This window comes from Apodemus sylvaticus, chromosome 13 (assembly GCF_947179515.1).
Source record: "Apodemus sylvaticus chromosome 13, mApoSyl1.1, whole genome shotgun sequence".
Classification (NCBI taxonomy): domain Eukaryota; kingdom Metazoa; phylum Chordata; class Mammalia; order Rodentia; family Muridae; genus Apodemus; species Apodemus sylvaticus.
In genome coordinates this window covers 11,912,620-11,924,498 of record NC_067484.1, presented here as the reverse complement: position 1 = coordinate 11,924,498, position 11,879 = coordinate 11,912,620, and positions in this window count along the sequence as shown.

Sequence of the window (11,879 nt, the reverse complement as noted above, 5' to 3'; positions counted from 1 at the left end):
ATCTTATCTGAAAATTAAGGGTTGGTAGACTAGGGGGAGACAAAAGAGAAGAGAGACAGAGAAAGGCAGAGGGACAGAGACAGACATTCTCCAACAAAGCCACAACTTATAATCCTTCCTAAACAGTCCACCAACTGCGAACCAACCCTTCAAACATGTGAACACACAGGAGCCATTCTTATCCACATTGCCACAGATGCCCATTCCTCCTTCTCAGTCAGGGCCCCTCAACCGTGCCTTGTTCATCCAGGCAGGCGAGAGCTTGGCCCTCCTCGCTCTCATCTTTTGTACTTGTTTCTCTGGCTATTGATGGAGTCGTGTTCTTCTCTCATTCTTGGACTGCATGAGGCCTTGCCTTATTCCTAAGCATGGCTGATCTTTGTCTCAGTGGCACACAGATATGGGCACACAGGGGACAGCAAAACCCAGAAAGAGGCCATGGTCTCCCCATAACTTTTGAAGGCACACCTCCATTGACTAAATACTACCCACAAGGCCTCAGCTCTTAAAGGTATTACTATCTCCATAGTTCCAAGGTAGGCGCTAAGCATTGAGTACATGAAACTTTGGGTCTAAACTCTAATTTAGCTTGGGTCAACATAAAACAGGTTCCAATCAGGATAAGAATCAGTTCATTCTGTAATTGTGGCTCAGGACCTTGAAGTCACATCCCACCAAGTAAGAGGCTACAGGAACTTTTATAGTCACAGAACAAATGTTGTTTAATTAGTGAGCTACTGAGCACACTAGTGGGGACATCAGGTTGGTTGGCCAACGCTCCGTGGGGTATCTCTGCGCAGGGAGACTATCTCTACTGTATGCCCCAGAGGCTATCTGATGAGATTTTTTAGTTTGGGGGGTGGTGATTATGAAAAGCAAGTAGGCCACTAATTACAAACTAATACATTCCAAAGATTTTTCCACAATATTAGATCAAGTACAGAGATATTGCAGGACACTAGATCAAATGCAGAAACTGATGACAAATGGCTATTAAAAGAACTAGAAATAGCCGCAAGATACTTTGGCTTGTGCAACACTCTTAATTCTCCACAATCTTAAGGTTCTAATCAGTCAACTGATCTGCAGAATTTTTAACCCAGGCATAGTTTTATTTCAGGAGATCTTGTTTTACACTTTCCTGGTCAACAACACAGATGAAAAAGCAGAATAGGAACCACCAGGGGTCGTCGGAGGGAAGCAGGACTTGGTTCTTAATGAGGTCAGCATTTGAATTGGAGCAAAGTAGGGAGGCAGTGGCTGCTCGGTGCGGGTCCACTGACTGCCACTTAAAGTGATAGCGTGGTAAATCTAATGTGATTTACGCCCGCAATACACGTTTGTGTTTTGTAATGTATCTCTTTCGGGCATTTGCTTCATCATTAAATATTAATGTTGATAAAGGAAAATATATAATATCATTAATCTATTATGAGCTACTTGCACAGTTCATTTTTCAGAAGTTTTTTTTTTTAATCCTTTCTTCATTGTCTCAGTGCCAGGATCATTCAGAAATTTAACTCAGTGTACAGGATGTAGGGAGAGGCTGGGGGTGAGTGGCTTTTCAAGTTCTTCCCAGAGAAGTTGGTGGTCAAGGTGTGAGCAGAAGTTGGAAGAGGAACAGTGCTGACCTGCTGTGAGGGCAACAGAAAGGTGTGAAGAGTCAGCACAGTTGAAACTTGTGTTTTGTTTTGTTTTGTTTTGTTTTGTATGGTTTTGTTCATTTGAGACAATGTTTCACTACATAGCTTTGGCTGTCCTGGAACTCTCTCTATGGAGACCAGGCTGGCCTTGACCTCTCAGTGTTCCCTCTGCTTCAGCACCTAGACTGCTGGTGTTAAAGATGTGTGCTGCTATGCCCAGTATAACTTTAAAAAATAAATTATTAAGTTTTATTTATATGTATGGGTATTTGTGTGTGTGTGTGTGCATATTTATGTGTATGTGACTGTAGGCCTGGCTCAGGAGAGGGAAAATTGGTCCTGGATTTGATTACAAGAATATCAAAGATGACTAGCTTCCAAGTGCAGAGCTTGGCAGAGGTGGGAGAAGAGAGACCAGAATTTACTGACCACACAGGGGCTGAGCAGGTGCACAGGACTTGCTAACTGGAGGCGAGGCCAGAGAGGGCCAGGCAGAGCATCCAATGGTGGGGTGATCTTTCTGAGAAAGACTTCCTAAAGTAGTTCTTGAAATAGATCAAGTAAATGGAAGTCTAACGGATCTAGGGTTTTGATGGTGACAATTTGCATTGCTCTTTCTGAAATATTCCAAAAAAAAAAAGTATTTAAAATGCTTTCAACAAGTCTTATGTTTCTGCGTTGCTTTTGTTTTCTAAGCGAATGCTGGCAAAGCCCACTATGGATCCAACCACATGTGTCGTCAGAGAGCTGAAGGCTGAAACAGTAGGACACTACCCACGGGAGCACCCCAGGCCTGACTGCTCCTGTTCAAACGCAGTGGCAGGGAGCAGTGGGGAGGCTGGGCATGCGTCATGGTGCAGAGGCCTGAAACGTGATTCTGACGTGATTCTGGAAGCAATTTGTAGAGCAGTCTTGTTCACCTTGTGACCCAGCAATCTCACGTCTACATTTTCACCCTCGTGAGCTACAAACAAATGCCTACATGCAGATCTGCGCACGGATGTTTTCACCAGCTCTACTCACAGTTTCCGAACCTTGGAAGTACACAAGGAGCCTCAGGTGAGGGACGTTTATCCCATCTTCATCTGAGGTACGTTTATGAACTAGCCCATTCCTCTCACAGAATCTGCTCAATGGTAAAGAAAATGAGGGCTCTAGCCACAGAGGGACTTAGGAGAAAGTCGCCACAAACTGCCAACTTGAAAAACTCTGTACTGCTTGATGCCAATAAAAAGACCAGCAGTTACCCGGGGTGCGGGCGAGAGTCGGGGTGATCAGGCAACCACTGTCACTGCAGACCCTGGTATGCATTTTAGTTCTATGGTAGAAAGCTTTTGTTCAAACCCACAGATGGAACACACCCAGAGTGACCTACAAGGAACGATGGGCTCTGGGTAAGTGTTGTGAGGAGTAAATTCCAGACCTCAGGGAAAGAGACCTCCACCTACTCCAAGCGAAGGGTCTTGATAAGGCAAAGCTTTGCTCCTGACCCCGAGGCTGCACTCCGTTAGCGCGGCAAGCACGTCCGTGCAGGAGCACGCTGCCGTTTGATTCTAATGCCTCTGGTTGCTCAGCTCTTTCCCCAGTGTCTGGGTCCAACTTCACAGTCTTTTCCTACTAGCCTTAAAGAGACTCAGTACAAAGTTGACAAAGGCGGAAGGGGCCAGCTACTTTAATCCAAGATTGTACCAGGGCCTTTGTGCAAACAAAGGTTTTACGTGGTGGGAGAGATGAAAGATTTGAATTCTTTGTCATAAAACGTTTTATGGTGTTTGATAGAAAAGATTCACATTTAATGGTTCTTTTTTTATTAATTTTTTTACACTCCATATTTTATTCCCTTCCACCCCCATACACCCTCTGCCTGTTCCACATCCCATACCTCCTCTCTGCCCCTTCTCCACGTCCCCACCCTCCACCCCACCTGACCTCTAAATTCCCCGGGGGCCTCCAGTCTCTTGAGGGTTAGGTGCAACATCTCTGAATGAACACAGACCTGGCAGTCCTCTACTGAATGTGTGCTGGGGGCCTCATATCAGCTGGTGTGCTGCCTATTTGGTGGTCCAGTGTTTGAGAGATCTCGGGGGTCCAGATTAACTGAGGCTGCTGGTCCTCTTAACAGGATTGCCCTTCTCCTCAACTTCTTTCAGCCTTTCCTAATTCAACCACAGGGGTCAGCTGCTTCTGTCCATTGGTTGGCTGCAAATATCTGCATCTGACTCAGCTGCTTGATTGGTCTTCTGGAGTGCGGTCATGCTAGGTTCATTTTTGTGAGTGCTCCATAGCCTCAGTAATAGTGTCAGGCCTTGGGACCTCCTCTTGATCTGGATTCTGCTTTGGGCGTGTCTCTGTACCTTCTTTTCCCCAGGCTACTTTCCATTTCCATTCTTAGAGCTTGAAGCATCCTATAGTTCCAGGTGCTCCACTTGAGGTGGAGGGTGGAGATAATAGAGGACCACGCCCACAAAGGGGTGGGGTGGGATGGGGCAGGATGGGGGCATGGGCTGGAATTCACTGTGTCTGCCTTTCTTATTTTTTAGACTTATTTATTTGTTTATTTAATGTATGTGAGTACACCATTGCTCTTGTCAGACACACCAGAAGAGGGCATCAGAATCCACTAAAGATGGTTGTGGGCCATCATGTGGTTGCTGGGATTTGAACTCAGGACCTCTGGAAGAACAGTCAGTGCTCTTAACCAGCTCTTAACCACTGAGCCATCTCTCCAGCCCTGTCTCTGCCTTTCTTATTTATACTATAAAACTAACCTTTTTCTTTTTTTCTAATTACGTTTATTTTGTATGATTTTTTAAAAAATATTTATTTATTTATTATTTGTAAGTACACCGTAGCTGTCTTCAGACACTCCAGAAGAGGGAGTCAGATCTCGTTACGGATGGTTGTGAGCCACCACGTGGTTGCTGGGATTTGAACTCAGGACCTTCAGAAGAGCAGTCAGTGCTCTTAACTGCTTAGCCATCTCTCCAGCCCCCTCTTTAACCTTTTTTCTAAAAACAAACAACAAAAATAAAGAAATAAAATTCAAGTTTAAATTTGCTGTGATGGCTCTTAGCTATAATCTCAGCCGTCCAGAAGTATATGCAGGAGGATTGGAAGTTCAAGATCATCTTTTGTTACAAAGTCTAAGGCAAACCTGGGTTACGTTAGATCTTGTCTCAAAACAAAGCAAAATAAAAGACACCCCCATCTACACACACACCTTTATTGTCAAAACAAAAAGCCAACACTTCTGCATTGTCAGAGGGGTAGAAAGGATGTGTTGGGGACTAGGACATTATTAGGGGCGCTGTGATCACTTCAGCCTTCGGGGATCCCAAGACTGTGCCCCAACAGAGCAGGTCAAAGCTACCTAAGCTCAGAAAGACCATGAGGTCTGGGGAGCAGGACCAGGTAGCACTAACTTCTCTGTGTAATAGAGTGATCTCCCTTCCCCTGGTATAAGTGCGTGTTCTTGAGGTGTATCTGGAGGTCAGAGGTCAACTCCCAATGTCATTCCTCGGGGCGGTACACCTTGCTTTTGATAAGAGTCTGCCCCGGCCTGGAGCTTGCTGGGTGTGCTAGGCTGGCCAGGGAGCTCCAGGAATCTGCTTGTCTGTTTCCCCAGCATGGGCATTCATTATAAGTACACATGGCCTGCCTGGGTTCTTTTTATCTGGGTTCTGGGGCTCGCAGAGGACAGGTCCTTTCTTAACGGAGTTGTCTCAGCCTCTGAAATAGTCTTCCCACCATTGAGGCTGACAGCATCTTCCAGCCGTGCAGGTGGTATGACACTGGCTTCTCATGTTGACACTTAATAGCTCCCTCAACGCTTGGCACAGAGAGCTCAAATATCTTCAATATGTGCTTCTTGGATGAAGCTGCTACAGGGGAAGTGTTTAGGATTCTCACACCCTAGGTCTAGAGGGAGGTGGAGTTGAGAGGCCAAACCTACTCCATCTTGGGACTAAACTCCATTTTAAAAGAAAAAGGCCTGAGAACTTGGTCTGGAGCTGAACCTAAGCTACACCCAAGTACCAGGAAGGACCCCAGGCTTGTCCTTGGCCAGAGTTACTCCCTAGCAACAATTAATCAAACATTAGCCCAATTGTGATTGTTTCAGATGTTTCAGATCCTTTGTGATTGTATCGGCCTTGCTTCAGGGCACCCACCTGTCTACATACAATGTTATTCAAGTAGATACTTGCCCTCCCTCTCTTGCTCAACATTTCCTATAAAGCCTTGTCCCCCTAAGCTCAGGGCCACACCCTCTGCTGTCAGAGGCGAAGTGGCCCAAGTTCGAGCTTGTAAATAAAGACCCTAATGTGATGACATCAGAATCAGCTCCTTGGTGGTCTTTTGGGGTTCGAAAACACTTCCTAGCACAACAGAGGGCCGGCTCTCACCAGAGGAGCCAGGGCTGCACAGCTCCTTCAGGCACGCTTTGTGGCTGAGCATAGACCTTGGCACGGAGTTGCATGCCATTGCCAAATGAGAAATGACAATTCTGGGATGTCACTTTTTCCTAAGGATGCTTGCATAAGCATCTCAGCGCCAAGTGGCATGACACAGTTTTTCCCTGTGCATCACTCTCATGAGCTTGGTGTGCATCTCAGACAGGCACTCACAGGAAGACACCCATGTGCAAAGGGTCAGCATGGGGGTGACTATCTTCTGGAGGGAAATCCCAAGGCGCAGGTGTGGGCGGGGTGAACTGAAGGCTGCAGTTGGAAACTACAGTGGGACCCATTACAGAAGGGAGGACAAGAAAAGGTTGCATATTTCCTAAAGTTTAGTCACAGAAAAATCAATGCAGCTGTGGGTGGTTAGAAAACCCCAGGGGCTCATCACACCCAGCTCAGGCCAAAGAGGAGCGCAGTGATTCCACCAGTGCAAAGCACTCTGCCTGAGCCCTGCGAACAACAAAGACATCAGCTAAACAGAGTAGTGGAGACTTTGTGGGGAGACTCCTCTTAATTTCCCCAACAGGAGGAAAGGGGCAGGAAGCGCCTGCTGTTTTGCAGCTCCAGGGCCTTGCTGCTGTTCTGGTGTCCTGAGACCAAAAGGACAGCCCCTTGTTGTCCCAGGAGCTGGCCCCGCATTTCTGGCAACTCCAGGGCTGGGACCAGTCAATGCTTTTCTCCACTCACAGGCCCCTGTGACTAGCTAAGCCCAAAAAGTCTTGAGGACTTGACCCGGCACCCCTAAACTGCAGTTCAGTCATAGCTGGTTATAACTGGGGGACAACAGAACCGCTTACTTAAGTTGTAGGGCCACTTCCGGCCCTTAAAAATGAAACAACGACTATTCATGAAATACCTTTCACAATTCCAGGACATACCACTGCATTGACCCTAGAACATCATCAGTGAATTTAACTAGTGCCTGTGGGCAGGACACAAAGATAAATCCGATGGGATGTAAAATGGTGCAAACATTTTGGGAAAATGAACTGGCTGTTTCTTTAAAAGTTAAGTCCAGGGAACAGGAGATGGCTCAGTGCTTAACTGCACATGTTGGGCAACCATGAGGGCCTAAGCCTGAATCCTGACACCCACTTAATGTGCTGAGCACAGTCTTGAGTGAGCCGTCTCCCCAGGGCGTGGAGAGAGACAAGGGTATGCCCTGGCCTTGATGACTGCCAGCCTGACCTAAAAACATGAGTTTCAGATTCAGAGGAGACCCCGATTCAAAGGAGTAAGTCAGATTATGATAGAACCGGACACTCAGCATCACCATCTGACACATGTGCACATATAGAGCCCCCACACCATGTGTACATAAACAACTCTCTGTCTCACACATATGCATGTGCATATATACCCCCTCACACATATATGTGCACATATGCTCCCTTACACACACATGCAAATACACACCTCACATACACACATACATGTCTACACATAAACATCTTCATTCACACATTCACACATATACATATATACAGCTTCCTCAATACATGTGCACATATATCCCTCACACGAGTGCACATATATACTTCTCCTCTCCCACACATGTATGCAGTATAACTCCCATGCACACACAGATGCACATAAAACTTAAATACAAATTTATCTTAATACCTAACAATTCTAGAATCCAGAAATAAAAACATACATCTGCATAAAGACATGTACACAGACTCCCACAACAGTGTTATGTGCAAAGGCAAAAAAAAAATATGGGGAAACATTTAGATGTTCACAAGCTGACAAAGTGCTAAAATATTCAGTGCTATGTTCATACAATGGACTCAACTGTAATATAAAAGAACTGAAGTGTTGATATATGTTACAGCTTGGAGGACCCTTGGGATGGTTGACCCAAAGGAGATCATACAAAAGACATCTGTTATGTGATCCTAGTTGTACAAGATAACTGCAAAAGTAACAATGAAATCAAACACGGCCTGTCTTGCCAAACAGTCCTGCAAAGCTTGAGGACAGCTCTGGCTCTGACGGGCTTCTCATGCTGCCATGCCTTGCCCAGACACGTGGTTGGTAGATGTGAAGCCCTATGGGGTCATCACAACCCACCTCACGTATGTAGTGCGGACAAACACCAGGGTGGCCAGTGAACAAGTGTGATTTTCCCAGGTATAGAAAAAAATTAGAAATGACAGATATTCTCCTGTAATGTTTTCCCAGAAACATTCTCTGCCACCTTGTTATGTCTTATCTTCTGGCAGACAGACTGCTAAGGTTTATGTCATCCCTTCTGCGCACACTTAGGTTACCTCCAGTGTTGTTGCTTTTATCAACTGTGTCAAGGGGCAGCCTGATGCCGAGCTTTGCCTGTGCTGTCTGTCCAGGGCAGGTGTCTGGGTTTAGTCACTGGATGGGTCTAGGCTCTCACTTTCTACGGCAGTTCCATGTCTCCACCTTCTCGCCTTGTAGAAATCTGTCCTCTGGTATATCAATTTCCAGTATGCACAGCTTGGAACCTCACCAAAGCAAGCCTTGGACTACCACACAAACGAAATCTCATTTTAAAAATTGGGCCCATTTCCCTCAAGTAGGAACTGGGAAAGGTAATCCTAGGATGATGACGTCACTAACATTTCTAACGCCTGGGCTGTACCTGGGATGTGATGGTGATGTCAACTTTGGTGTCCTGTAGTGATTTTCACTGCACCCAAGGTGGCCAGAAACTTGCTTCTCTCTGTTCCTGCACTTGCCCCACATGCACGAGGAAGCCACGGCTGCCACAGCAGACGACAGAGCAAACAAAGCAAAAGCTAAAATCTTGTTCTTCCCAAACTCTCTCAAGTGGCTGGTAAAAATGGCAACTGTTAGAGATGCTCTGGGCCTGAAGTAAGGCACCTGTACAAACAGCAAGGCGTGGATAGAGTGTGATAATTTAGATATTAAATATGCCAAAAAACCTGTATGCCTGGTCCCCAGAGCGATGCCCAGAGGTGGGATTTTCTGCAAATGCCTGGACCCTGAGGGCGCTAACCTGATCAATGGATTAATCAGAATCTGAAAACATCATTGAGAAATGGCAGAAATCAAGTTGCAGGACCTCGGCTGCAGAGGTAAATGAGTGGGAAGTGTGTCCCTGACAGGTACACATTCCTGGTCCCTTCCTTTCTCTCTCTGCTTCCTGGCCATATAAAGTGAGGTGCCCAGCACGTGCTCACCCTCACCACTGTGTCTTATGGAAGGACTGAGAGCAACAGCCAGGAGCCACAGACTGAAGCCTCTGACGCCAGAGATGAGAATTAGTGTCCCCGTGATGTACTGCTTTGGGCATACCCAGGACTGGTGAAACCAGAGCGATGGTGGATTTAGCTTTAGCTCTTTGCACAACCTCCCCAACTAGTGGACACTCCAAGCACAGCATATGAGGGTCTTTCTTGGCACTGGTTTGCTTCTGTATCTCTGTCAGACTATCGAAAAGTGGGTCTTCCAGAGAATTTTCCATGTTCATTTCTGGAGCAATAAATATGTATATAATATTGAGACAAAGGTGAGAACACTGAACTGAGCAGTGAGTGCTGGGCCCCCAGCACATCTGTCTGTCCTTTCCACCGACAGATCACCCCACCTAGCACAGTACTGCTTCCTCTACCTGTGCGTCCATTTCTCCAGCAGCAGTGAACAAGCTATTGAGTATAGCTAAATAGAGCATTTTGCAGTCACAAGTGAGAGTTCTCCTTGCCAAGAATTTTTTACACAGTGTTTGTAAGTTCATGTAATTTAGCAGAATAAGAACTAATAACTTCATGTGTTTAGAAAATTACAGTTTCTTCCAGTAATAGTCTACAAGCAATATTCATACCCTGCCCTGGGTGACAAGCTCAGCTATCAAGGGAAGAGGTCGGAACCCAGAGGATGAGTTCAAACATATTCCTCTCTCTGCAATGCATCTGCACCGTTCAACATCGCCTCCAGAAACCACACAGAAATATTTATCTGTTAGAAGCAATTTCTCAAGAAAAATTCTTCAGGGTACTCTAAGTTTTCTGATCTTCTGGGGGAAATGCTAGCACCATGTTCCACTAATCTATGCAGCAAGCATATTTTGTATTGGGTACTGTATTGAGTTCTGGGACTACAGAATATATTAAGATACAACCCTTCCACTGAGGATCTCCAGTTAAATGACCAATCCATGTTAAGGCTGTGCCAGAGATGCGCAAATAATTCAGATTATCTCATAAACAGGATGTGTTCATTTTGTTGAATGTCAGTAAGTCTTTTATTTATTTATTTATTTATTTATTTATTTATTTATTTATTTATTTATTTGAGACAGGGTTTCTCTGTGTAGCCCTGGCTGTCCTGGAACTCACTCTGTAGACCAGGCTGGCCTCGAACTCAGAAATCTGCCTGCCTCTGCCTCCCAGAGTGCTGGGATTACAGGCGTGCACCACCACCGCCTGACTGGGGTTACATTTCATATACAAGTCATACTAAAGACTTACTGACTGGGCAGTGGTGGCACACGCCTTTAATCCCAGAACTTGGGAGGCAGAGGCAGGAAGATTTCTGAGTTCGAGGCCAGCCTGGTCTACAGAGTGAGTTCCAGGACAGCCAGGGCTATACAGAGAAACCTGTCTCCAAAAAACCAAATCCAAAAAAACCAAAAAAAAAAAAAAAAAAAAAAAAAAAAAAAAAAAAAAAAACCAAAAAACCAAAAACCAAAACCAAAAAACCCCAAAAAACCAAAAAACCAAAAACACCAGAAATGTACCCCCAAAGGCTTGGTCCCTAGTTGGTAGTTCTTATCATCAAGAAGAGATTAGGTCAAGAGGGCCCTGCTGAACTAATCCATTTATTAATCCATTGATTCATGCTCTGATGGAGTTAGGTCAGAGGTCACCTGCGATTAACCATATGCCCTGTCCTTCCTATCTGGCTTTTGCTTCTTAGCTGCTAGATGCTGAACAGCCATTCTTGCTTCTGTAATTAATAGTCTGCACCATGGATGCACGGAGCCAGATTACTGTGGACGGAAGTCTCTGAAACCGTGGGCCAGGGTAAGTCCTTCCTTGCAAAAGTTGTTTTTCTCCAGTGTTTGTTATAGTGATGAAACTAACAAAGCGATAGCGACTTGGGTGTGGGCCATGGGCCTGAATCTAGAATCTGGGGGTATCCTGGGGTACCTCTTGTCTGCTCATAGGACTTTTGACCTATGATACAAAGCTGAGTTTACATTTCCTTCAAGGCAAAGGGAAACAGCTTTGTGAAGCTCTGCAGAAGGGAAGTTTGCTGCTGTGACAGGGATGAGGAGAGCCTTTGTCCCATGTCTCAGTATCAGGACCCCAGTGTGGTAAGGGAGTCGGGAAGGTAGCTGCGATTTCAGTTTCTTTAAGGAGTTTGAACCTGTTTATATCAAGTTGCTATGACCATCCCCCCACCTCATCTGCTTATATTGTACACTTATTTGTGACCCATAGGCTCTGCCGCCTGTCCTCGTCAGACCTACCAGTCATTTTGAATTGCCCACAACCAGGTGTCCCTTCCCACACCCGCAGGCTAAGGGCACAGTGACCTGAGCTCTGGTGGACTTCGCCTTTTCTGGCTTTGTGCAGAATGCAAAGCACACAGCCACAGCAGTGCTGTTCTGTGTGTGTCCTGCAGTCCAGGGACCCAGAGGACACTCTCCCTGCTGCATTCGTTCAAGGTTAAATGGATCTCTTTATTATGGAGTTACTTTTGTTTTTGCTTGGTATAAAATGCTAAAAGAAGTTTGCTTAGTAATGTAGTCTAAAAGTCACAAAGTCAAACT